At 45.2% G+C, this 22,164-nt stretch overlaps 1 protein-coding gene across 1 annotated transcript in view; it reads right to left on the bottom strand.

Moving 5' to 3' along the window:
• The window catches only part of ARHGAP32 (Rho GTPase activating protein 32), a 169,727-nt gene extending 148,605 nt beyond the window's left edge, over positions 1-21,122 (bottom strand). Inside the window, exon 1 of the mRNA XM_036353253.1 lies at positions 20,742-21,122. The gene's annotated coding sequence lies outside the window, so the exon portion shown is untranslated. The remainder of the gene's footprint in view (positions 1-20,741) is intronic.
• Between the last annotated feature and the right edge of the window lie 1,042 nt (positions 21,123-22,164).

Here is a 22,164-nt window from a genome sequence, read left to right as displayed (position 1 = left end):
GCCCTTTTCTGACCTAAAGCATTATTCACCATTCATCCAAGTTAGTTTTTGTTTTAGTTTATTTTTAATTTACTAAAAATCAAGCAAGGTGGCACTTTTCTGCTGAAATGCAGTTTGTCAACACAAACGTTTCCTCTCAGTAAATAGATGTGAATAATGCTATATTTAGCTTATCCCCCACATTCTTCAGTCCTCCTCTTTATCTTTTCCTTGCATAAATCATCCATTTTAATAAACATGGTCTCAGATCTTTGCAACGGGCATAACCTATAAACCAAACTATGGGCTGATCACTGATCAGAAAGAGAACTGCCTAAGAGTAAGTGACAATAAATGCACAAGTGCATTATTGATGGCAAAGAGGGCCACCTAGAAGCACATGCACTATTGAATGGTGAATCAGCACATTAATATAAATACAAACATCATGCTTTATTAATCATATATAATTGCGCAATGATCAAATCATATATATTACATATATACAACGATCAAATCATATATATTATATATACAATAATCATATCTATTATATATATATACATTCGTGCACTGGGGGAGGGGTGTCCCTCAGCCCGGCCTGCGCCCTCTTGCAGTCCAGGACCCCTCAGGGGATGTCCGCCCACCGGCTTAGGCTCACTCCCCTAAGCCGGCAGGTGGACATCCCCCAAGGGGTCCTTAGCGCTGCCACGAAGGCAGGAGAGGCTCCCGCCCCCACTGCTGTGCTCGCCAGCCATGAGTCTGGCTTCTGGCTGAGTGGTGCACACTTCCAGGGGGCAGCTCCTGCGTTGAGCGTCTGCCCCCTGGTGGTCAGTGCACATCATAGCGACCGGTCATTTCACCGTTTGGCCGATTTGCACATTAGGGTTTTATTATATAGGATAATGCAACCATATAATCCAGAACCAGCTTTTCTCCAAAATGGTAATAGTAGTATTGATTCCTCAGCCTTTCCAAGGACAACAGATTTGAAATAAAACCTTATTATCTGAGCCCCGTTTGAATACTGGTTATTGCAACAAACAGTAAACTCAAGGCTGAGCTACTCCGAATCTGCAGAAGAGCGCTTTCATACCCGTAATTACGGTATTCTCACAGTGAGAGGCGGTAAAGTTTTACTAACCATCTTGGGAGAAAGGAAAAAAGACTACCATAAATGCCGTAAATACCGTAAATGCCGTAAACGCCGTTAGTCCTCCTTCCTCACACACACAACCACCACAACACAGTTCCTGTGGATCTATTGATTCTCTCATTCATTTGACAATATTTATGGGTTTCACTCTCCGATAATGCCCAACCTTTAAACAATGTACAAGAAAGCTAAGGAATTAGCATGACCCAGATATGGAGGACTTTTATAAAGAAGATAACAAGAACTGCAGAGAGAAAAAAACACACACGCATCTACCGGCCTTATCAGTGCGTAAAACGACAATCATTAATGTCGCCATTTTTGCAAGTGGAGGCAGTATTTTTATAGAAACGATCACTTTGGAACATGAATAGCCAATGAGATTTAGCTGACTGGACACGAGGTTCTTTTGAGGCCAATAACAATTTCTTCCAACTAAGCTGTTTGTTTTTTTTGGTTTTTGGTTTTTTCTGGAGTAGGGTCATTCTACAATTCCGGAGAAAGCATAGCCCAAGTCTTCTGGCAGCTTTTCCCATCCTCAAACAATCCCTTGTTCAGATACACAGCCACAGAAGTTCAAAGGTCACTCGTCTTGATACTCAGTTCCATGGCAGTGACAAACAAACTTCTGTCCCCGTTCCTCCAATGACATGGGCTGCAACAACTACACTGCACTTTTACATCTGAGGCCTGAAAGGGCATCACTCAGCGAAGGGCCATAGGGTTTCATTTATGCTTCAGCCATCAATTATTCAATTTCTACTGTGAAATAAAATCACGTATTTTCCTGGGCATAAATGAACGTTAATTCTAGCCAAACACCGAGAGCATCACTGGCAGTAACGGTCTTAACAACTTCGTGTCATAATTATCATACTTCTTATAACACTGATCTGTAAAGCTTTGCCCACTCTGTTTTTCAAGATTTTTCTCATCCTTGTTGTCTTTCTCTAATTTAATCCAGACATGATAAAAAAAAAAAAAAAAAAAAAAGGGGGAAAGAAATGTATTATGGGTTTTCATACAGGATTATATGCCTTAAAGTTCTTTCTTAAAATAGGACAAGATACGTAAGTACGAAATCTCAAAAGTTATACATTTTAGTTTAAAACAGGAAAGAGCCTGAAATATACAGGGGTAGGCAAAGTAGGTTTACACTGTGCTAGACGCCACACTCCTCAGAGAAAACGAATCCGAGCTCCTTTTTCCTTTAATTTCACTGAGTATCCAGTGGAAGCAAGAGAGAACACATCACACAGCAAAGATCATAGAAATACAGAAATGTTGTTGAAATGGAGGATAAGGTGGCTCTGAACGGGGCTACCAGAAGGAAAAGAGGCCAAAGTAAAAAAAAAAAAGGAAAAATTACTCCAGATTTTGTTGCATGCAATTCAGTGACTCGGAAATATTCCTATACCACTGGTGCCTTCCTAGGCTCATTTCACCAATAGTTTCTTTTTTTCTACCTCTAAAGCCCATAGCCCTGAAACACTAAGAATATCGTAATGTTTTTTACATCACTAATCTAGCCAAAAGTAATCTGGAAGATTTTCTAAAACTTCTCTCCTCTTTCAGACCTTCCCCTCCTACTTTCAAGAGGCTAACCTATAAAAGAACAGCTAGGGCCACATGAATCCGGTCCTCTGGGTGCTCAAGCCAGGCCCCGATTTTGATTAGGCAGGAATGCTACAAGAAATAAAGCCAGCAAGAACCAAGCTTTGTTCCTGTTTCCAACTTCTCCCTTATGCCAAGCAAGCGGGTGATGAGGAATTCACCAAATAGTTTCCAGGACATACTCTTAAGCAAATACATGGATGAAAACTGCTTCCTACCAGGAGCAAAGCGTTGATAAAACAATTTATTCTGTTAACCAAAGTAGTTTAGGCTTTAAACGTCTCACTAAATGATTCCCAGAATATTAATAATGTAATTTTTAAAAGGTGAAACTATATTAGAATCTTATTTAGTAAGAGATTAACATGCTATCAGCAATGACATAGAAATTCCTTCTACTACTGTTGCAGCAAGAAAATAAAATCTTCAAATTCTGATGATTTTTTTTATAACTAAACTTGTTTATGTTTAGCCCTTACCATATCTCCATATGAAAAATGAATAGGAACCTTTATATAAACAAGGAAATTTGTCCGCCCTTCACATACAAATTAAGAGAAATTATGAAAAACTGACAAAATGTTCATAAACAATGTTTACTCATGAAATAATAAATTGGGCATGTCAGATATAAACTAAAATAGAATTAAAATATAGCTCTTGAGCTTTGAATTTTTACTCAACTTCTAAAAATGTTTGTACTATATTATATTTAAAATTATTCTAGCTCTTGTGTTTGTTTTTAATTTCTAATACAAATGGCATAAGGAAAGCCCCTACTTTTTATCCCCTACAAATCCACTTCCAATAATAGTAAATATTTACTGAATTGATGCTGAGATGTCAGTTTAACCAACTTACAAATAAAGAGCTGTAAAACCCGGCTAACACTATTTTAAAATCATTTTAAAATACAGTGTTATACTTAAGGAAGTTTTTACGATTTCAGGTCAGAACGTATTCCCTCAATAGGGAACAGTTGAACATACAAATGAGCCAACAACAAAGTCAATTATTATACCCTACCTTTTAAATACACCAAAAAAAGAACATTAAAAAAATGGGCAGAGGGCTTCAATAGAATTTTTCTAAAATAAGACAGGAAAGTGGATAACAGGTACATAAAAAGATGTCCAATATCCCTAATCATCAGGGAAATGCGAATCAAAGACATGATGAGGTATCATCTCATACCAGCTATAATGGCCATTATCAAAAAGACAAGAGACAAGTGTTGGCGAGGCTGTGGAGAAAAGGGTACCCTGGTGCACTGTTGGTGGAATGCAAACTGGTGCAGCCACTATGGAAAACAGTATGGAGATTCCTCAAAAAATTAAAAATAGAACTACCATAGGATCTAGCGATCCCACTTCTGGGTATGAAAAGGACATGAAATCACTCTCTCAAAGAGTTATCTGCACCCCCATATTCACTGCAGCACTATTCCCAGTAGCCAAGACCTAAGTATCCATGATGGATGAATGGATCAAGAAAACGCAATGTATACATGCACAATGAAGTATGATTCAGCCATAAAAAAAGAAACCCTTTTCCAACAACATGGCTGGACCTCGACAAATACTATATGCTCTCACTTATATATGAAATCTAAAAGACAAATTTTCCCCAGCTGGGTGGCTTGGTTAGAGCATCGTCTGTACACCAAAAAGGTTGCAGGTTCGATTCCTGGTTGGGGCACCTACGAGAAGCAACCAATAGATGTTTCTCTCTCACATCAATATTTCTATCTGTTTCTCCTTTCCTTTCTTTCCAAAAATCAATAAATATATCCTTGGGTGAGCATTAAAAAAAAATAAAGGCAATTTTATAGAAATAGAGAGTAGAAAGGGGGTTGTCAGGAGCTGGGGCGGGGAAGATGGAGAGATGTTAGTCAAAGGGTACATACCTCCAGCCATGAGATGAATATGTTCTGGGGATCTAATGCACAGCAATGGTGACATTTAACCATACTGTATGAAAGAACTGAGAGATGTTAAAATAGATCTTCAATGTTAGCACCACACCAGAAAAAAAAAGGGGGGGGGAGGAATTATGTAAGGGATGAAGATATTAACTAACCTGATTGTATATCATTTCACAACATACCCATCTTAAACTTACATGTTACATGCCAATGATATTCAAAAGTAGTTGGGAGGGGCAAAAAAGTATTAAAAATGCATAAATCAGCCCAGCCGGCATGGCTCAGTGGTTGAGCGTCAACCTATGAACCAGGAGGTCATGGTTCGATTCCCGGTCAGGGCACATGCCTGGGTTGCGGGCTCGATCCCCGGTGGGGGGCATGCAGGAGGCAGCTGACCAATGGTTCTCTCTCATCACTGATGTTTCTCTCTCTCTCTCCCTGCCTTCCTCTCTCTAAAAATAATATTTTTTAATTAAAAATACAATTACCATATGACCCAGCAATTCTACTTCTGAATATATATCCAAAGAATTGAAAGCAGGAAATCAAAGAGACATCTGCACACCCATGTTCATAGCAGCACTAGTCATAATAGCCAGTAGGTAGAAGCAGCTCAAGTGTCCATCAGTGGATGAATGGATAAACAAATGTGATATATACACATACAATGAAATATTATTCTTCCTTAAAAAGGAAGGAAATCTTGTCACGTGTTACAACATGGATGAACTTTGAGTAAAATAAGTCTGTCACAAAAAGATAAATACTGTAAGACTCCATTTATATGAGGTGTCTAAAGTAGTCAAACTCACAGAAACAGAGGAAATTGGTGGTTATCAGGGCTGCAGGGAGGGAGAAATGAGGCATAGTCCTGTAAGATGAAAGAGTTCGGGAGTGCCCTTACCGGTTTGGCTCAGTGGATGGAGCACTGGCCTGCGGACTGAAGGGTCCCACGTTCGATTCTGGTCAAGGGCATGTACCTGGGTTGCGGGCACATCCCCAGTCGGGGGTGTGCAGGAGGCAGCTGATCAATGTGTTCTCTCTCATCGATGTTTCTCTCTATCCCTCTCCCTTCCCCTCTGAAAAAAAATAAATAAAATATTTTTTTAAAAAAGAAAGAGTTCGGGAGATCTGGCTAACAACAGCGTGAATATACTAAACAGTTCTGAATTATACACTTAAAACTAGTTAAGATAATAAATTTTGTTATGCAAATATTACCACACAAAAAAATTTAGTATGAGTAGCTACTTTATGGGGCAACTGCAATGATTAAACCAGATCACATACTAGTATGTAAGGGCTAAGAATAGCTTCTGTATATCAATACTAATTAAATACTGTTAGCAATAACAGTCGCTACTGATATTATTTTTTAAAACACGTTATTATTGATTTTAGAGAGAGGAAAGGAGCAGGAGAAACAGTAACATTTTTTTTTAATCCCAGATTCTCTAGGAGCAATACAGAATGGAAATGGATACACATCCTGCTCTACTCTCACTGACAACCTGTTCCAAGTAGGGAGGCAGGCAAGTTAGGAAATAAACTATGGGGGCACAAGGAGTTCCATATCACTCACGCATTCCAATACCTATCGCCGAGATTGTCAGCTAAATATACAAACACACCTCAACCACTTAAAACCCTTGAAGCAGGGTGTCTCAACTTCAAGGTACTGACATTTACACCAGAAAATTCTTGGGGGGGGGGGGGCAGTGGGAGGTGGCAAACTGTCCTGTGCATGAGTAACATTAGAGCATTAGTTTTTCTAAACGTAAGAACATAACCCTGGGAAACATTCCTTCCCCAGCCCAAACTGCATGTTTACAAATCATTTATAGGGTAACACTGAGGGTGCTGTCAGTCACAGTGGCTGCTGAGGAAAGGGTAATACTGAGTGAGGAAAGCACAGGTACTTTGAGGTCAAACAGACCTAGATTCGGATTCTGGATCAATCCACCACCAAGTTGGGTGACTTAAGCAAGTGACCACACTTTTCTGAGGTTGAAAGATCAATACAAAGTGGGCACTGAATTAAAAGGAAGTGAATTTAAGTGCCAGAATTTTATAACTGGTCTATGAGCTATTTCTAAAAAGTATTGGACAGTTTTCTGCCTTGATATAATCTAACTTTTTATAAATGACTCGGGGTGACCATTTCAGACAAACATCACTCTGATCTATAATAATAAAAGCCTAATATGCTAATTAGACTGGATGTCCTTCCCGAAGTCCTTCCGGATGAAGCCGGGGCTGTGAGGAAAGCCCTGGTGCTGGGTGCCAGAGGGAAGCCGGTGCCGGCAGCCAGGGCAAGGAAGGCCTACTTCTGCACGAATTTTGGACACTAATCTAGAGAAGAGAGCTATCAAAATGGATAACACAGGTTCAAGACACTTGCTCAATTGTTTGACTCACACAAAAATAATGCCATTAATAGGGATGAACGTCAAGTTCAGTCTTCAGGTTAAGGAGCAACAATAAAGTAGTAGCATAACTGTAGGGAGTGGCTATAGGGTCAAGCCTCGGACTGACCTGTGGCAGAGCCACATACAAGTCCAGAGCCCTCCTAGCACAATTAAGCTTGACCTTATAGTGCCCCCTTGTTCCTAGGTAGCTAATGGGCTGTGGGAGGTGCAGCAAGTGCTGCCAAAACAAGGCCTGAGTAATGAAATAGATTTGAAACCCGCAAGAACATTGTAAACATGTTGACCACTCCCCTTGTTTTGCTTTGTGCGCTCTGACTATAAAATAAAGCTTCAGTGTACAGGCTGGGTCACTGTTTCCTCATCCAGGCACAGTGATCCTACCTGGCCCCAACTGTATTCTCTTATCTGTCTTCCTTAATCCTTCACTGCCCCTCCTCAGGTTCACCCCTGGCTGTACCGGACCACAGTTCACGTAAGTTGGGATAGAAAAACTCTGATAAATGTAATTGCCTACATGCCCTAAATGAACCTGAAGTGATTGGAGTGATAGGTTGTCCAAAAAAGGTACAAGAATAACAATTTGGGTTAGTAGAAAGACTACACCAAAATAAGAGTCAGAAGAATGGCGTTCTAGTTTCCACTGCCCTACTTGAGTGAGAATATGTAGCTAGATTAAGCCACTTAGCCTGGATTTGTATCCTCATTAATAAGAAGGGCACAAACCTACTTTGACATCTCCAACATTGTCAGGCAAACCAAATAGTGACGTTGATTTTTTTTTTTTTAAAGGCTCTTAAAGCTGTATGTAAAACACTCAGACAATGAGAGCTGCACAGTCACCCTACACCAGTCTGGAGCAGGGCTTCCCAACCTTTTTCACTGATGACTCCTACAGAAAATGACTGCACTGGGACAGGCACAGGGGGTCAACGAGCCACGCTGTTGCTAGCCAACAGGGATCAGCCTAGAGGCTCTTGCCACTCTGTGGCTGACAGCCCTCTCTGAGGACTAGGGAAATCAGTATTTCTGGCCCATCAGTAACACGTTCAGAGCATTACCCAGCACACTAATTAGAATCGTGTCAAATTTGGAATACTGTAGGAGGGAATTTAACATTTTCCACGATAACTGGCTCTGAAGAGAATCAAGATCAGAGTCTGACGGTGATAGAACAGTCCTATCTTGGACTTACGCAATAGGGACCCCTGTCCTGGGCCTGGGTCTGCGGAAGGCCATACACTGGCCTCTCTCTGGCCACACTCTTCACCAGGGGGTCAGTTGTTCTCAGGGTCTAAAAGGTGTGCCCACCTGCAGCCTACACACCCCAGCCCTCATCCTGCCCAGTACCCCAGAAGGTCCTGCCTACCTGCTCAGGCCTCTCCCCTGAGTACATCCTTCAGGTTCGTTTAGCAGTGGTTCTCAACCTTCTGGCCCTTTAAGTACAGTTCCTCATGTTGTGACCCAACCATAAAATTATTTTCATTCCTACTTCATAACTGTAATGTTGCTACTGTTATGAACCATAATGTAAATATCTGATATGCAGGATGGTCTTAGGCAACCCCTGTGAAAGGGTCATTCGACCGCCAAAGGGGTCACGACCCACAGGTTGGGAACCGCTGGTTTAGGGCATGTAGGCAATACCTCATCAGTACTGACACCCCCAGACCCAAGTCAAGCAGCTGCTATCTGAAAGACATGTGGGGATGTATGTGCTAGAGCAGTGGTTCTCAACCTTGGCTGCACATTAGAATCCCCTGGGAATCTTTTTTAAAATCCCGATTTCTGGGCCTCATCCTCCGGAAATTCTGTTTCTTTGTTATGGGGTGAGGCCACAACATTAGTAACAAAGAAACAGAATTTCCGGAGGTTGAGGCCCAGAAATCTGGATTTTAAAAAGATTCCTAGGTGATTCTAATGTGCAGCCAAGGTTGAGAACCACTGTGCTAGAGGGTCCACATATGTGCACGTGCAAAGTCCCTTGTGCAAGGAGCCTACAGTGAACAGGGGACCTCAGGTCGGAGGCTGGTCCTTCACAGAGCGCAGACATGGCTGAGAATTCTGTGTGCCTCTGATTTCGGTCAGTATGAAGTTTGGGCAAGGTGGAACAGCTCTCTGTGAGTTTGATTCAGAACTTGTAAATTGTTAGACTTGTGGCATATGGACTTCCATTTGTATTCTTGCCCCGAGTCCCCAAAAACATGTTAGGAATGGGCCTGGAAAAAGGTGCTAAAAACCTTGTCATGTGAGGAATCGGTGAGGAAAATGAGTACATTTAGTCTGGAGAGAAAAAAGGCTGATGGGAGGAGAAACCAACCAGCCATTTTTCACATGACAGCTAAAGAGCTATCACGTGAAAAATAAAGCGTATCCGTGTGGTGTTGGAAACGCAGGGAGCCACATTCCACTTTCATAAAACCAGGGCGTTTTCAACACGAAGAGCTCTTTTTAAAAAGAGCTGGGCTGTCATGTGAGTAACTGGGTTCTCAGATGCTGAAAATGCAGCAGCACGGGGCACATGATCCTCTTCCAGGGAGAATCGGGAAGGAATTCTGATCCTGGGAAGAGGCAAGACCACATTCCCGAGGGGCCTCCACGCTGCAGCACTCCGCAGTCTTATGAAGCTGTAGCTCTACTACATGTGCAGACACAGGTGGCCCGAGACCCACGGCGAAACTAAAGTTAAATCCTGAAGTAACCTTTCTTCAAACGTCCCTGCTGTCAGCTTACTCTTGCCATCTGCCTCCCCCTAAAATGGGGATGAATTCCTCCATTCTACAAAATGAATCACTAGGCAAAGGTTAACAACCTAGAGCAGTGATGGCGAATCTATGACACTCGTGTCCGAGGTGGCACGCGAACTCATTTTTTTGGTTGATTTTTCTTTGTTAAATGGCATTTAAATATATAAAATAAATATCAAAAATATAAGTCTTTGTTTTACTATGGTTGCAAATATCAAAAAATTTCTATATGTGACACGGCACCAGAGTTAAGTTAGGGTTTTTCAAAATGCTGACACGCCGAGCTCACTGACCGAGAGGCTCTTGCCAGCCTGCCTCAAGGGTTTTTTTCTCCTTCCCCCGGAAATCACAACTTCCCCTCCTGCTCCCAGTTGAATCCTCTGTTTTATCATTATCACTGAACACCTTGTCGTCCAGCCCCACAACGGACTCAGGCACCTCTCTGTCAGCAACAAGTTATTTATTAAGTAGGAATGCGAAGGAAGCAGCAGGTAAATAGTGTGTGGAGAAGGGGATTATAAAGTACTGGTACACATATAAGCAAATAAATAATAAACTACTATAAAGAAGGCATATGGGATCGTGTGGAAGACAAACTGGGGTGATGCATGCGTCCAGGTAGTCACAGCGGCCTCTCCAGGGAAGGAAAAGAAGGCAGTTGTGCAGAGATCTGAGGGGAGTGGATTCTAAACAAAAGAAGCAGCAAGTGCAAATCCCTCAGAAGGGACGTGCTCAGCTTGTTCAATGGGTAAAAAAGAGCATCGTCCACTGCACACCTGTGAGAATGGCCAAAATCCAGAACATGGCGACGCCACAGGCCAGAGAAGATGTGGGGCGACAGGAACACTCACTCGTTGCTGGTAGGAGTGGAAAATGGTGCAGCCACTTTAGATAACAGCGTGGTGGTTTCTTATCAAACTAAATACACTCTTATCTTCCAATCCAGCAATCCCACTCCTTGGCATGTAACCCAAGGAGGTGAAAAATGATGTCCAGAAAAACTTGGCCAAAACTTGGACGCAACCACAATGTCCTTCAGCCGGTGAATGGAAACACTGCTGTACCGGGACATCTGGACAATGGACTATTATTCAGCGCTTAAAAAGTAATGAGCTATCGAGCCTTAAAAAGATATGGAAGAACCCTGACCGGTTTAGCTCAGTGGATAGAGCGTCGGCCTGCGGACTCAAGAGTCCCGGGTTCAATTCCGGTGAAGGGCATGTACCTTGGTTGCGGGCACATCCCCAGGGGGGGTATGCAGGAGGCAGCTGATCGATGTTTCTCTCTCATCGATGTTTCTGGCTCTCTATCCTTCTCCCTTCCTGTCTGTAAAAAATCAATAAAATATATATTTTTTAAAAAAGATATGGAAGAAACTTAAATGCCTATTACTAAGTGACAGAAGGCAATCTGAAAAAGCTACATACTGTGAATTCCAACTATATGACATTCTGGGAAAGGCAAAACTATGGAGTCATTAAACAGATCACTGGTCGCCAGTGGTTGAGGGTGGAGGAAGGCAAGGAATGAATAGGTGAAGCATCAGGGATTTTCAGGGCAGTGAAACTACTCTGTACAGAATGTATGACACCAAGAGTGAGCCCTAATATAAACTATGAACTGGGGGTGATAATGCTGTGTCGATGTCGGTTCATCAGTTGTAGCAAATATACCACTCTGGGAGACGTTGGTAATAAGAAAATCTTATTGTTGAAAATCTGTTTCCTTTTGCCCAATTTTGCTGTAAACCCAAAACTGCTCTAAAAAATAAAGTCTATTAAGAAAGAAAAAGAAGAACATCATTGTGCCTGCAGCCCAGTGAACAAAGAGAGAATAGACGATGAGGCTGGAGAGGAGGCCAGGAGCCAAATCGTGCCCAACAGACATTCGGAGCTACATTACTTCCGCGGTTGGGAGCTGTCTTGCGCGGTGTAGGATATTTAGTAGCATCCCGGGCCTGTACCCAGCAGATGCCAGCAGCACACTCCCCGCATCACGCCACACCCAGTCCTGACAACCAAAAAGGTCTCCGGGCATCGCCAAATGTCCCCTAAGGGCCAAACCTTCCCCAGCTGGGAACCACTGATACAGGGCCTGGTAAGTGGCCGAGATGGTGGTTTTGTTTCCATAAAATTTTTACATTTTAGTTTTGGAGTAAAGTGTATTAGAAAGCCAGTAAGCAGGTGACAGGATCAGATTAACATTTATCATTACCTGTCTATGGGCCACATGGAAAGGACAGAGACGATGCAGTTTTCCAGAGGAGAAAGGCTACTAGCCTAGGTTTTTAATCGTGAAAAAAACTGAGATGTAGTCAGGTCCAGTTTATATTTTGAAATTGGAGCGGAGGAGACTTGACATGAGATAAGAAGGGGAAAAAAAATGGAAGATGACTCTGAGGGTTTGGCCTGCACAACTCAGTAGATGGTAGAGCCGCTTATTGAGACAGCAAAGACTTGTGAGAGGCAGAAGGAGGAATAAATGAAGGAAGAAGTAACTTAAAGTTCATTTTTGTTCATGTTGCATTTGAGGTGTCTGTTAGACATCAAGTGGAGGAATGACGTTAGATGAATCTAGAGCTGGGGGCATGGGGGGGGGGGGGATCATCACTAGAAATAGGAATTTAATCCTCATCAGCATAGAAATGGTATTAGAAACCATGAAAACGGATGAAATCACCCTAGCAGAGCCGTGGGGTTATCCCAAATTTTAGAGCCGGGTTAAGGGAAGAGATAAACCGGCAAAAAGACAGAGAATGAGCCGGTAAGAGATCAAAGGAAGTTGCCAGTCGTCCGACGTGAAATGCTGGTGAGAGGTCAGTAAGAGGTAGACACTGAACTGATACTCACTGGCTTTGGCAAGATACAGGCCATGGCGGTCGACGCAACAAATATAAGCATCTCTTGCTCTAAAAGGGAATAAATAAATTGGGCACTAGCTGAGGGGAAGCATAAGGTGGAGGAGAGCGTGGTGTAAGGAAGGTGAGTTACTCAGTTAAAGTATTAGGGGCTCAAACAACGTAGGATTTCATCCTTCTCTCCCTTAACCATCCGGAGGTACATGAGCTGTCCATGGCTGGGAGGTGGCTCTGCTCCATGAAATCGCCCTAGAATCCGTCCTACTGGTCCACGGCCCCCTATAGTGTTGCTCTCGCCTGCAAGGCTGAGCATGCGCACCAGCTCTACATCCTCCTTGGCAAAAAGGAGGAAAGAGAAGTAGAAGGCAACTAGGTTCCTCAGACCATGACCCAGAAACCACACGCATCACTTCTGGTAACATCCATTCGGCCAACTTTTAGTCCCAGGGCTGGCTACATCTAGGTGTAAGAGAGAGGCTAGGGAATGCAGTCTAGTTGGGCTGCCAGGTGCCCAGATAAAACCTGAGGGTCCTGTTTACTGAAAGGAAGCCACAGAGTGGCATTTGGCAAAAAAAAAAAGTCAGTCATCACTGCGGCAGGTAATATAAGGCGTGTCTGTATCCTAAACGAGATGATCCAGTAAGGAGAGAATGATAACTTAGGAAATAAAATAACTGCAGAAGTGGAGGCCTCAAGAAGGCAAAAATAGCCTTAGCCAGTTTGGCTCAAAGGATAGAGTGTTAGCCCAATGACTGAAGGGTCCCGGGTTCGATCTGGGTCAAGGGCACGTACCTCGGTTGCAGGCTCAATCCCCAACCCTGGTCGGGGCGTGTGCGGGAAGCAATCAATGGATGGGTCTCCCTCACATCGATGTTTCTCTCTCTCTGTCTCTCCCTCTCCCTTCCCCTCTCTAAAAATCCATGGGAAAATATCCTTTCTTTTTTTTTTTTAAATCACACCAAATGAGTGTAAAATCCAGCCCGAATTGAGCAGTTCTCATTTGGGTTATTTCCCGATAGGCTGATTCAGACATGCTGTTTCTCCATCACAGAGAATATGTCCAACTTCAGAGCTGGAGGGAGTCTACCAAGTTCATTGTACAAATGCTCAAGGCCACAAAGTATCCTCTCCAATAGGACATCCAGGTCTTCCAACTGCCAGATAAGAGATCATTCCACTGGCCCCTCGCCTACCCTTTATAATATTCCTTTTCATAATGGTTTATCTTCCCAACGCAGTGAACATTTCCTGAGAGCAGAGAGTCCATGCCACCCTCCTTCATATCTACTTTCCGCTGCCTTTGGCCTGGGACAAACTGCACCGTGTGTACTCAGAGGATACTTTTGCTGATAAAAAAAAAAAAAAAAAGGTATTTGGTTTCCCTCATCCTACTGGAGACAAGATTGCCATTGAGTCTAGAAGACCACCGGATGTAAAGCAACTAGTAGACACTGTCCAGTTTTGCTTGGGTGGGTCTAATGGAAATTAGGCAAGTGCAAGATGATGGTCCGTACGTAAAAATTGTTTTAAAAATCAGAGAATCATAGAATTTTGGAGCAAGAAAGGACCTTGGAGACCTGTAGTCTGACCCCCCTCATTATAGATATAAGAAAAACGAGGTTCAGAGAGAAAAATTACTTGTCCAAAGTCACAGACTGTTGCCCTGGCCAGTGTGATCAGTGGTTAGAGCACCAGCCTTCCAACCGAAGGGTCATGGGTTTGATTCCGAGTCAAGGGCACATACCTCGGTTGTAGGTTCCATCGAGACCCCCCGGTTGGGGCATGTGCAGGAGGCAACCAATCAATGTGTCTCTCTCACATCGATGTTTCTCTCTCTCTCCCTCTAACCCTTCAACACTCTCTCTCTGAAGATAAATAGAAAAAATAACCTTGGGTGAGGATTGAATTTTTAAAAAGTCACAGACTGTTTACAGCAGAGCCTAGATAGGAACCCAGGTCCTGTGACTCCAAGTTCAAATTGCCTTTCCCTGTTAAAAGTTACTTCATGTTTATGTCTGTGTTTAACACACTGGCTAATTATTGAACTCCGCATATGTTCTTCAGAAATGTTGAAAATGCTACTCATCTCAAAGTATCCTTTTACCACATATCTCTCTGGTGAGAAAAGGAACAGGAATTACACCCTCCACACAAGAGAATAAAGACAATGCAGTCAAACAGCTTGCCCAAGACCACAAGGCTGAGCCCCAAATAATAATGATTATGATTTTTTTAAGTGCAAACAAATTAAAAGTCTACTTTAGAGTTATTTCCCAGAGTATGGTGCCTATCTTTTCCGAAAGAGACAACGTAAATATATCATAGCGCATCCTGGTCACATACTCTTCCTTTCCACACTTTCCATCCCCGCAACTTCCAATATTAGTGTATATTATAATCCATTACATAAAGTAAGATTGTAAATGGATATGGGGTCATAAGCCCATAGGACCTCTCTGAAAACCAAAATTCAACTTCTTGCAATGAACATTCTGGTTCATAGGTTTGTTATGTGAAAGTAAACCCAACACCTCCGTCCTCACGTCCTTTTACCAGTCCTAAAACAACCTTCTTGAAATACCAGGGAAGACCCTCTAGTCCAGGTACACTGGGAAACTCTAAACAGCCATCTTACCAAATCTTTACGATCTTGGGAAATGCTCCCTCTCAACCTTCTCTCTCAGCTAGAAAACTGGTTGGTTGGTAGGTTAGCTGAACCTCAAAAGAAAATCCCGTCTCCTCATGATAGTGGGTCTTCTTTACCTTTATCTTCCCGGGGCGCTACCATCAGAGTCCCGCAGGTTAGTTTCCCAGGTGCTCTGCTCTATGGGGTCATGGAAGAACCTGTGCCTCCATCCACCCCACTGGTCCATCAGGGACAGTGCGAGAACGTGAATGCCCCGTCACCTCCCTTGGATCATCCATCCCACTGCATTTAAGCATCACCCAAGGCATGAAACTACATGATTTGTAGGACTGCAAGAGCTATAATGATCCCAATTCTGTTTCGTGGGGGTTTTTAATTGGAAAATTAAATTTTACTTTATTTTTTCCATCACCATTTATTCCATGTCCTCTTCCACCTCCACCCATCCCCCCCCACCCCACCCCTGCAATCGCCACACTGCTGTCCGTGTCCATGAGTTCTCTCTCTCTTTATTTTTCTTTGCTCAATCCCTCCACCCCACCCCCAACCCCTACTCTCTATCTATGAATCTGTCTCTATTTTGCTTGGTAGTTCAGTTTGTTCATTGGATGTCACATATGAGTAAATCATACGGTACTTGTCTTTCTCTGACTGGCTTATTCCCTTAGCATGATGCTCTCCAGGTCCATCCATGCTGTGCAAAGGGTAAAATTTTCTTCCTTTTTACGGCAGAGTACTATTCCATTGCGTAAATGTACCACCGCTTTTTTTACCCACTCATTTACTGATGGACACTTGGGCTGCTCCAAATGTTGTCTATTGTAAATAACGCTGCAGTGAACATATAATCTTTCAAATTATGGTTTGGGGTTTCTTGAGATAAATTCCCAGAAGAGGAATCATTGGGCCATAAAGCAGCTCCATTTTTAATTTTTCCTAATTCTGTTTTAACTCAGTCAGAGCAATGGTCTGTGTTTATTTGCTCACTCTTAGTTTGAGGTTAATGTTAAATAAACCAGCACTCAAAGGTGAAAAGCACATCCAATTTTTCAATTTTAAGACAATTTTTTTTTTATTGATTTCTTTCTTTTTGTTTTTGTTTTTCTGGTTTGTTTTTTTAGAGAGAGAGAAATATTGTTCTGAGAGGGAAACATTGATCAGCTGTCTTTTGCACGCCCTCTACTGGGGATTGAACCCACAACCTAGGCATATGCCCTGACCGGGAGGGAATTGAACCAACAACCTTTTGGTGCATTGGAAGACACCCAACCACTGAACCATACCAGCTAGGGCTGTAAGATAATTTAAACCAAAAACTTCAAAAAGCAGCTTAGTATTAAACCCTCTAGATCAGTGGTTCTCAAACTTCTGGCCCTTTAAATACAGTTCCTCATGTTGTGACCCAACCATAAAACTATTTTCGTTGCTACTTCATAACTGTCATGTTGCTACTGTTATGAATCGTAATGTAAATATCTGATATGCAGGATGATCTTAGACGACCCCTGTGAAAGGGTCGTTCGACCACCAAAGGGGTTGCGACCCACAGGTTTAGAACCACTGCTCTAGATAGTAAACTAGGTCTATCTTTAGAAAAAAAAATAAGTTTTATTATTATAACTTGAAGAGGATGTTATAGAAATGCCGATGCAAATCACAAGGAAGACTTAGAGTGCCATATAGATATAAGGAAAGTTATCAAACCCTGGCCTAATTAAAACAGGTTTATCTCACATATCTTCCCAAAAGGAGGGGGGGGCGGGGGACAGTACCAAAATAACAGTGACATTTAAATTGAATTTGCAAACACAGAATAGTATGGAAAATTATCAAAATCCAGGATCTCCAAAAGATAGAGCAAAACTATCTTTCTATCCATTTTTTTTTAAATATATATTTTATTGATTTTTTACAGAGAGGAAGGGAGAGGGACAGAGAGTTAGAAACTTTGATGAGTGAGAAACATCGATCAGCTGCCTCCTGCACACCCCCCACCGGGGATGTGCCCGCAACCAAGGTACATGCCCCTGACCGGAATCGAACCCGGGACCCTTTGGTCCGCAGGCCAACGCTCTATCCACTGAGACAAACCAGTCAGGGCCTACCCATTCTTAATCATCTAAATAAGTGACTAATAAAAGTACTATATAACATCTGGAAAATTACTCGTTATTCCAATCATCAGCTGTTAACTACACTAATGTTTTCAGTAAAGGAGAAACATCAATAACAAGTAAGCCTACCATTCAGGAGAACAACTGTATACTATAGGGGCAACGGCGACAGACGTACAATATTTTCGGCATATGTTTAGAAGAGAACTTATAACCATCATCATCTACAACGTACTGAGTGCTTCCTACACACTTACACTGTATTACGGCCTGACATGTACCATGTTTCATTTAGTCATCACTACAACCGTCTAAGCTGGATTCTATTATCATTCTCTGATGACAAAGGAGGCACCAAGATGCTAGTTTGTATAGGGTCAAAGTTGATTCCACAGCTGGCATTCAAACACAAGTCCAATTTGGCTCCAAAGCAAAAATCAGTATCTTTCCAGGGGTCTGAGCCCCTATGGTGAATGCTATGACAGGAAATAATGCCTGTGCCAAGGCAGGCATACAATTTTAAGTCCCAAATCAGAGTTTGGCACACTTTTTCTGTAAAGGGCCAGACAATACATAGTTTAGGCTTTGCAGGCAATGCTAGCTCTGTGGCAAGAATGCAACTCTATTGCTGACCTGCCAATGCAGCCACAGACAACCCCTAAACAGACAAGAAGGGCTGTGTGCAAGTTAACCTTCTCTTATGGACACTGATATGTGAATTTCATATAACTTGCACATGTCATGAAATATTATTATTCTTTTGGTGTTTTATCAAGCACTTAAAATTTTTTAATCATTCTTGGTTTGTAGGCCATACAAAAAAACCAAGCTGCAGGCCGGATTTTGCCAATTCTGTCCTAAATAATGCGGGGGGGGGGGGGGGGGGGAATATATATATATATATATCTGAACAGCTCTTCTCACAAATCCTAACTTGTAACCTTCCTTTGATATTTTGAAGTGAGGCTTTAAAAAACCTCAAAGTCTCTCTCAACTTTGCCATCTGCCCCAGAATAATCAAATACTCCAAAAGTTCCAAAGGGTAGGTGCTATGTGATGGATTTCCTAAGGATGAGGCAGAATCACAGAATTTGGGAACTGGAAGCGATCTAACACCTTCTCGTTCCTCATGAGGCTTGAACTACCCAATGAACAATGTTTAGTTTGTTTCATGCCATTTTTCCTTCTGCTCCCACCCAGGGTCTTCTGAAGAAAACAGCAGCCAGGCCCTGCCACTTGTTAAATGTATTTACAGTCAACAGTGAATCCATATACGCGATGCAGACAATACACCCAGCCCAGCTTGGAAAGGGAAAACACTGCTAAGTCATCTAAAGAAAGGATAAGAGGAAGAGAGAGAGAAGTGAGGATGGATGTATTGACACGAAGATCTCAGCCCCACTGCGGATTAATTAGCCTCTGGTGATTGGAAAATGACCTGGGGGGTTGGGAAGCGAAAATAAAAGGAACATATAACTACTGGAATTCAAACCAACATCAAAGACTCTCGTGACAGTTGAGCCTGCCTGGCTGCTTCTTAGTCTCTCCCTGGAAAACAAAACAGTTATGTAACTGCAAAAGGTCCTTGCAACTCACATTTCCTCTCTGGGCCGCTTAGCCCCGTGTCACCCACCTCCATGTGCACCACCGTCCTCCACCCCAGCTCGGTTGGACAAGCCTCTGTCCAAAGTGCTGCTCTGTTCCGCGGCCTGCTCTCAAGCCGATGGGGAGAAGATATCTGGCTGGAGCACAATTGCAATCTCCCACCACCGTAGAGACTTCCTCTACTAAGCATCACCGCACCCTCGAGTTTAAAACTAAACTGGACTCTAGCTCTTCCTGAAAATGGCAATCAGAACAGCATCCTCCCCCGTCTTCGCAAACAGCCCTATTAAAAAAGAGTCCGCACCAACGAGTAATTGAAAAACTTTGAGATCATGCTGTAGCAGCAATGAAAGCTTCTATGTCCTGCACTCTCAAGTCCAAGGAGCAAATGTCAGGCTTCCCCGTCAGACTTCCATTCACCCAATAAGAAAAAAGAAAAAATATATATATATATATGAACGAATCACAACCATCACTACCCAAAGCTACTGCAACAATAAATCCAAATACTGGACCGAACTAGCACATTTTCTGGACTCTGAGCCACTGTCCTCTGGCACCATATGCTTTTTTCTGCTCCCAGGAGAAACAGGAATACAGACAACGTTTCCAAAAGCCAACAATGTATCAGGAGTTATTCCCATTCAGCCTGACCTAAAAGGTCTAAATCTGTGCCAAATAAAAGTCGGAAAGAATGGGAAATAAAAGAGAGGCTGACGACAATGCAATGCGGCCCAGCTGCCAGCTACCCATGTAGCATCATGCAGTGCCCCAAGCATCGCAAATTGCAATTCTGCGTGCGGATCAAAATTATAATTATCCCAATTCTATTTCCTAAAAGCTAACTATTAAACTGCATCCCAAGCATCCGGCTTTGGGGGGGGGGGGGGGAGGTTGTCAGGGGGAGGGTATCCGGGTATCCTTCTGGCCTCCACCTTCTTTAAGCTTCAGCAAGAGAAGGTGATGCGAAAAGGGGTCCAGAAGTAGGACCACAACTAAGAAATCAGGCTGGACGCTCTCCTCCTACCGTGTCCTGGGATCAGTGTGCTAAAATTTTCAACATAAATATTTAAAGTCAACAAAATGAGAAAAGCTAGATAAGGGGGTGGCGGGGAGTTCAAGGGAGGGGGGCGGATATGCACTAAGTCACCAGTGTCGTCCAATATGTAGCAGCAACTTCAGCCAATTGGAACGATGGGAGGGAAAACTCCACGGGAGTCCCCGCGAGCTGAGACCTGTCGCCCAGGCTGCCCCCCCCCATCCCCCATGGGGGGCGGCACCGGAGGGAAGGATCGCGGCGGTCCCCCCGAGAGCGGTGCCCTCTGCCACCCCGGGAGTCGCGGCTCGAGCCCGCCGGGAGCCTCGCGGGGAGCCCCGCACCGCAGCCCCGCAGCGGCCAGACCCGCCGGGCCCGGTCCGCCGAGGCCCTGGGGCCACGGGCGATGCTGGCGCGGAAGGCGGTCGGCCGAGCCGGTCCCCCCCGGGAGGCTGGGGCAGCGAGTGCGGAGGGACCGGCGAAACCCGAGATGGTCTAAGCACATTCCATCCGGAACCTTGACTTGAAAAAAGCATTTTTTCTTTCCAAAAAGGAAAGCAAGGCCCCCGCAGCCTTCCCCGCAGGCGCCTGCCCACGTCACCGGCGCCCCCGGCCCGCCCGCGGCCCCCGCCTTACCGAGCCCCGCGGCCCCGCCGCGCCGCTGCGGCCTCGCTGCGCCCCAATCGCCGCTCCGTGTCTGCCCTCTGCGGGCGCCGGGCCCGCCGCTCGCCGCTCCGCCTCCTCGTCCTCCCGGTCCTCGCCGCCGAGCACCGCCCGCGCCGCGGAGCCTAGCGCCTGGCCGCCCGGGGCAGCCGCGGAGGCTTGGCCGGGCGCCCCCCGCGCCAGCGCCTCATCCCGCCGGGCCGCCCGTCAGGCTCGGGGGGGCGGGGACGCCGGGCTCCCGGCGCGGCCTCGCGGGCCCCGCCGCCGCCACGCACCGCGCTCGCCGCCCGGCGGAGTCGGCCGGGGTCCGCGATCCTCCGATCCGCCGGCTCGGAGCCCCTCGCCCGCCGCCCCAGAGCCGCCCCGCCGCGCCCCCGCCCCGCTCGCCGCGCGCGCCCGGCCTCCGCCTCCTCCGCTCCGCCCCCCGCACCGCGCCGCCCGCCGCGGGAGAAGAGGCGCGCCGCCGGGGCCGCGGGCGCGAGGACGCGCGAGGGGGGCGGGCGGAGCGCGCGCGCGGCCGGGGGCGGCGGGGGCGCGCCCGGGCCTCGCCTGCTGTTGTCCCGGGAGCGCACGTGGACGGCGGGGGGCGCCCCGAGCGTCGGGGCCCGGAGACCCTGACCCAGGAGTTCGGGCGCCGTCCTGTGCCCCGGTTTCTGCGCTGCAGGAATAGAAACCGGGCCGCCGCGGCGCTGACACCGGGGAAGAACCCTCCACGGAGACTACGGCAGTGGCTCCCCTCCACTCCCGCTGACCCCCGGAGGCTGTCACCACGCGGGGGAGGATGCGGGGGGGGCGGGGTGGAGGATGGGGGGCGGGGGGGCGTTGCCGGCAGCCAGGAAGCTCGTCGCCTCTCCATCGCTCGTTCATTTGGATCTCAAATCAGCGCGCACCGGTTATTATTGGGAATGAGGGGTCTAAAAGTTCCTTCGGTGGCTCCTCCATTCAGGGTTAGGGGCCGGGAGATGGGAAGTGACATGGCAGGGGAGAGGAGAGGCAGGGTGAAAGCCGACCTGGAGATAGGGGCGTGGGCAGACCGAGGAGAGACTTTGGAGCTGACAGGGGACCCCCCTGCCTGTGGGTGGCACTGACCTCGCTGCTCCCCCTATTCCTTTTGTTCAGACCCTGTGCAGCGGCCTCCACGGAAACAACCATCTGTGTAACAATATACTTGATCTTCTACCATCTATTTTCATTGTTTCTTTTATCTTCCACTCCTTCTGACCCATTTGATAGCTAAATGTTGGCGGGAGCGGGAGCTGGGGCGGGGGGGCGGGGGGGAGGGCACATAACCTGCCTAATGTAACTCTTAGTCCTACATCCGCCAATGCCACTGCAGTGATTCGGGTTCACCGAGCACTTAGCCATTTTAGAGGGAATTATTGAATATAAAACGTGG

This window comes from Myotis myotis, unplaced genomic scaffold (genome assembly GCF_014108235.1).
Source record: "Myotis myotis isolate mMyoMyo1 unplaced genomic scaffold, mMyoMyo1.p scaffold_m19_p_20, whole genome shotgun sequence".
NCBI lineage: Eukaryota > Metazoa > Chordata > Mammalia > Chiroptera > Vespertilionidae > Myotis > Myotis myotis.
This window is presented reverse-complemented; position numbering and strand designations above follow the sequence as displayed.